Below are 6116 nucleotides of genomic sequence, written 5' to 3' on the forward strand. Positions count from 1 at the left end.
ACAGAAGCCAAAAAAGTCCTTTTCTAGTGTAGAGAGTCAAAATGAAGGGAGTGCAGGTAGTCTCTTCAGAATTATCCACTTGAATCTGACCTTCTGCTGTTATGTGTTGACACCAGCAAAATTTCACAGGCGACTCAGGCATCATGCTAAAAATTTTTTTTGACAATTATGCTACAAAAGGATTTATCAGTTTTATTTTCAACCATGAGACACCTTTAGAAAACAGAAACATGCCCCAAACTGGTGAGAAACACATGGTATTTAGATTGGTGGTGTATATTGGAAGGAGTCTCAATAACAATGAAATGGGTTGTCCTGTTTATGGCCTCTTGGAGGCAGATTATGCATAGGGCATGGGACCTCTCTAAGGCTCACATCTAGTGACACACTGAGAGATGGATGAACTGGTGCCCATGGAAGAGTACTCTTTCAACCTGCTTACGGAGGAGTGTGGAAACAAAAGAAAACACTTGAAGAGCTATCAACCATAGAAAAGGAAGAGTCCCGGGAAAACCATTTCCAGCAAAGTATTTGCTTTGATGACCGTGTAAGTCACGAGGTTGCCTTTGAGCACACGGGGGATACTTGGTTACATGTGATGGCAACAGGGCGTGTGTGCCATGGCCTCAACTTGCTTCTTGATGACATCATGAAGCTGGCCTTTCACCAAAAGGATTACAAGAAGAGCCAAAATATTGTGAAACTTGCAGGAGCCACTTACTGCTGCTATCTTCAAGGAGAAGGCAGGGGAAAACATGGGAAGAACTAAATCAAGTCACGGAAGCTGAGTTTTAAACCAATGATCAGAGTGGGTTGTTTGCTCTTTGGTGATCTTTTGAGAAAACTGAAGCAGTTCTTCAACCAAATGTCATATTTGAGAGGTAACCAAAACCACTTTTTCCTGGGGCACCTGGGAGGCTCAGTTGTTGACCATCTGCCTTCAGCTCAGGCCCTGGGATTGAGCCCCACATCGGGCTTCCTGCCCAGCAGGAATCCTGCCTCTCCATCTCCAACTCTTGCTGCTTTGTATTCCCTCTCTTGCTGTCTCTCTCTCTGTCAAATAAAATCTTTAAAAACAAACAAACTCTTTTTCCTGAGGTTTCTATAAATGTTTATTCTTGTTTTTATTCTCTTTCACCATTCACAATAGACCTCTCACTGTGGAGTTTTGAGTGAGACCATACTGAGTGGGAGAGAAGCCTTTATTTTTTTTTTATTTTTTTAAAGAATGTATTGCTGTGTAACTTTTTTTTTTTTTTAAAGATTTTATTTATTTATTTGACAGAGAGAGATCACAGGCAGGCAGAGAGGCAGGCAGAGAGAGAGGAGGAAGCAGGCTCCCTGCTGAGCAGAGAGCCCGATTCGGGGCTCGATCCCAGGACTCTGAGATCATGACCTGAGCCGAAGGCAGCGGCTTAACCCACTGAGCTACCCAGGCGCCACCGCTTTTTTTTTTTTTTTTTAAAGATTTTATTTATTTATTTGACAGACAGAGATCACAAGCAGGCAGAGAGGCAGGCAGAGAGAGAGAGAGAGAGAGAGAGAGAGGGAAGCAGGCTTCCTGCGGAGCAGGAAGCCCGATGCGGGGCTCGATCCCAGGACCCTGAGATCATGACCGGAGCCAAAGGCAGCAGCCTAAACCACTGAGCCACCCAGGTGCCCCGAAAGAAGCCTTTATTTGTGAGTGGCTTTGGGGAGGACTGTGACTCCAGGATCTTTGATAGTGGAAGAGGAGACTCACTTCCCTGTTTTTCTTCCCTCACTTCTGCTTCCTTCTACCTTCCTCTTTCTTTCCCCTTTCAACGGCAAGGTGTTCTAACAGGTTGGTTGCTATTCTCTTATTGTGCCACCCCCACCCCATGGGCTTGCTCAGAGCTCCTCTTGTCATCCCAGTTTTTGGTTCCCTGGCTTCAGTTGTATGTCCACTCTGGATCTGTTCTCCCAGTTTCCCTTCTCTGTTTTTCCCTTCTCATGACTTACCTACTCTCATTTCCTCAGAGCCTTCTTGGGAAGGGAGTAATTTCTGTTTGCTAAGCACACTGAAGTTAAGGCATTAATGGCTAACAGATTTGATGTTAACATTAGGGAAATTCACATTTTAACTGGAGACTCCTCAAATTTCAATATGGAGCCTGCCAGTGACATTTTAGGCAGCATGAGCAGTCAGTGGAGGAGAAAATGAGCCTTTTCCTGGTGCTTGTGCATATGGATGACTTTTTACTTTACCCACTCAAGAGATGGGCCTTATTGTAATGTGTACAGACTAGTGAATAAAATATTAAACTGGGACATGAAGGATCCAGGAAGGTTTGGGGCTAGGGGAGCCAAACAAGGATAAGGACATCTTTTAAAGAAAAGTCAGGAAAAAAAATAGTATGGTTAATAAATAAAGTACAAAATATGAGTATTTTCAATCACTCATGCAGCCTCTCTTCTGTTAACATTTCCCTTTCCCTGGCTCTGGTAAGAAGCAGGTGGAGCATAACAAATATCATGGAGGACAAGGGGTGTTAGAGAGGAGAAGGGAGTTGGGGTAAATTGGAAGGGGAGGTGATTTGTGAGAGACTATGGACTCTGAAAAACAATCTGAGGCGTTAGAAGTGGTGGGGGTGTGGGAGGATGGGGTACCAGGTGGTGGGTATTATAGAGGGCACAGATTGCATGGAGCACTGGGTGTGGTGAAAAAATAATACTATTTTTCTGAAAATAAATAAATTGAAAAAATTAAAAAAAAAAAAAGAAGAAGCAGGCAACAGGATAGGCAAATATAGACAGTGGATCATTGAGCTGGGAGTGATTTGCATGCCAAGAGAGATCACAGGGATCTTCTTTTCAAATTCTGCGGGACTGGAGGTATTTACTAGTAGCTGGGCTTTTGTATGAATCCAGAGAGAGAGCTTTTTGGATCTCTGGTCTCAACAGAGTGGCCTAGCCAGAGAGGCCACTTTTCCTTGTGGATGTATCCCAGTGTCCCAGTGTGAGCAGAGCCTCCTGGAGATGATGTCCTCCTCACCTGCATTGATCTTCATGGTCATCTTCTTCCTGGAGTTGATGATTGCGATGTTGCAGAATGGCTTCATGGTTATTGTGCTGGGCATGGAGTGAGTGTGATGTGGGTGCTGCCTGCAGGTGACATGATTGTGGCCTCCCTGGCTGCCTCCCAGTTCTGCCTGTATGGGGTAGCCATCTTGAATAACCTCTTGACCTTCTCTGAAATAGACTATTACCAGATCCCCTGGAACTTCATCAATACTCTCACTTCCTGGCTCACTGTGTGGCTTGCCGTCTTCTACTGTGTGAAGATCACTCTCTTCTCCTACCCTGTCTTCTTCTGCCTGAAGTGAAGGATTTCTCCATCAATGCCCAGGCTGCTGCTGGGCTCTCTGGTCTTAGCTGGCCTGAGAGTCATCTCATCAGCCACTGGAATGAGAATTTTTATGCAGATGCTTACTCCCCAGAGTTCCCAAGGAAACAGCACCCTGGCTGACAGTACAGCCCTTCTATTGGTCTCTTGTTCTACCTCATACAGTGCTTACATGGTTGATCCCATTCTTCCTATTCTTGGTGTCCATGCTCTTGTTCATGTTCTCACTGTACCAGCACTTGGGGCGGATGAGGGAATGTAGACTGGGAGCATGTGATCCTAGTACCCAGGCTCACACCATGGCCCCGAAAGTCACTTGTTTTCTTCCTTGTCTTTTATACATCATATTTCCTGTCTCTGATTGTTGTTGCTATGAAAATCAGTCTTCACTGATACTGGTCCTGGGTCACTGGTACTGGTCCTGGGAAGTGGTGACCTATGCAAGCATCTGTTTGCACTCCAGCATCCTGGTGCTAAGCAGCCCCAAGCTGCGAAAAGTCCTGAAGACCATGCTTTGGAAAGCTCTGGACAAAGGCTGGTCCGTCTCAAGTTAACAGTGTCAATAATCATTATGTGTGGACAAGCCCATGAGTGGTGAGAACCTGTAAAGTTTGGGTACTGTTCTTTTGGGTACTGTTCTTTTCATTTCCCTCTTTCTTTTATACTTCTTCCATGCCCTATCAATTCTTTTTGCACCCTTCTCTGTTCCTGCCATCCCCTCCACTGCTCCTAGTACCCAGTGTGGGTCCCAAACCACTCTGGGCTGGGATGATGGCCTCATTGTCTAGACCTTTCACACCCTCTATATGAGAGTTCTCGAAACATCCTTTGGGTCTGACCACTTTATGGAGACCTGTAATGGCTGTCAGTTATCTTTGAGGTCAACCTGAAGTATTTTTTTAATGGTGGCATAGATTGTCCCACCATCCCACACACAACTGCTCTCCTGTCAGTGGTCTCTCCACTCCAGTCCAGGAAAGATTCTTTCCATCTCCCCACATCTCCATATCTTCTTCACTCTAGCCTGTGGTCATTTGGCCCATCTGGAAATTACTTCTTTCTTCTGTCTGCCAGTCTTGTCCCTTCCCTTCTTTGGTGCCCAGCTTATGACTGATTTCACGCACATGGAGTCTTTTCAGTTTGATCCTATGGAAGGCTGAGGTTGTATAGGAGTTTTCCACCACTCTAGGCTCTGCCCATGATTTGTTTGTTTGCTGTATGTTGAATTCAAAGGAATTGTGTGATGTGGAAATAATTTTAGGTTTTGGCCAACAGAAGATAGAGAAGGAATACAAAATATGTTTGCTGTTGTTCTTAATTTTGATAATCCTGCCCTTCCTGTCTGCTTACCCAAAAGGTGGATCCTGAATGCCATTGCTTACGATGGTAGTCTCCAAATTGGGGTGTTGGCATCCCAGAATTGTGTGCGTAATGATCCACTGAATGTGGAAAGAAAAGTGTGGCAACTCCAATTTCCACTTATTTTTATCTCATCCTTTTAGTTCCTTTTTTTGGTGTGTATATATATATATATATATTTTTTTTTTAAGATTTTATTTATTTACTTGACAGACAGAGATCACAAGTAAGCAGAGAGGCAGAGAGAGAGGAGGAAGCAGGCTCCCTGCTGAGCAGAGAGCCCGATGTGGGGCTCGATCTCAGGACCCTGGGATCATGACCTGAGCCGAAAGCAGAGGCTTTAACCCACTGAGCCACCCAGGCGCCCCTGGTGTATATTTTATGATGTACAGAATGTATTAGTAAAGTACACATGCATGTTAAACAATATGTTAAGTAAATATGCATATGGCTGGATGCATGCTCATGAATTTTTTGTTTTTTTTGCTGATGGAATTTTTTTTTTCTTAAAATTTTATTTATTTATTTGACAGACAGAGATCACAAGTAGGCGGAGAGGCAGGCAGAGAGAGAAGGGGAAGCAGGCTCTCTGCTTAGTAGAGAGCCCAATGTGGGGCTTGATCCCAGGACCCTGAGTTCATGATCTAAACTGAAGGCAGAGGCTTTAACCTACTGAGCCATCTAGGTGCTCCTAGAATTTTTTTAAAGATTTGTTTATTTGAGAGAGAGAGAGAGAGAGAGAGAGAGAGATATGAAGATAGTGACAGAGAGCACGAGGGAGATGAGTGAGCATGATCAGGGAGGAGTGGGGAGGAAAGGGAGAAGCAGGCTCCCCGCTGAGCAGGGAGTCTGATGTGGGACTTGATCCCAGGACCCTAGGATCATGACCTGAGCTAAAAGTAGATGCTAAACCCACTGAACTACCCAGGTGCCCCTGCTGATGGAATCAATTTTAAAAAACACATGCAGACCAAAAGACTAGAAAAGGGTTGGGTGGGAGCAGTGAAGGCAAGAGCATCAGCAGTATCTGTCTCCACAGACCTCTCAGCTGGAAGCACCTGGAAGACTGCCTTTCCGTGTCTACTGTTCCCTGAAACAGTAGAGTTCCAGAACTGTACTGAATGTCTTGGGTGGAGAGAGGATGGTGATGCGACTTTTATGTCCTGCATCCTGTTCACAACCCTTTCAGTTATGCCACGTCTAGTGGGCTTATCTCAGGACTTCTTGATTGGTTGATGTTATTAACCACTTTTTCCTAGGTTTTAGCTCATAAGAGCCCTCAAACACTTGATGACTCCATCTTGACCAAAAACATAACCCGGTATCTCATCTTGGCTTTCTAGGCCTTCTGTGGACTCTTCCTAGCCTGATAAGCCACCATTTCCTTTGCTGT

General features: G+C 44.8%; 1 pseudogene; it reads left to right on the forward strand.

Annotated features, from left to right (window-relative positions):
• The first annotated feature begins 3000 nt into the window (after positions 1-3000).
• LOC131830226 (taste receptor type 2 member 134-like) lies at positions 3001-3918 on the forward strand (annotated as a pseudogene).
• Positions 3919-6116: the final 2198 nt, after the last annotated feature.

The sequence above is a fragment of the Mustela lutreola genome, chromosome 4, assembly GCF_030435805.1.
Source record: "Mustela lutreola isolate mMusLut2 chromosome 4, mMusLut2.pri, whole genome shotgun sequence".
Taxonomy (NCBI): domain Eukaryota; kingdom Metazoa; phylum Chordata; class Mammalia; order Carnivora; family Mustelidae; genus Mustela; species Mustela lutreola.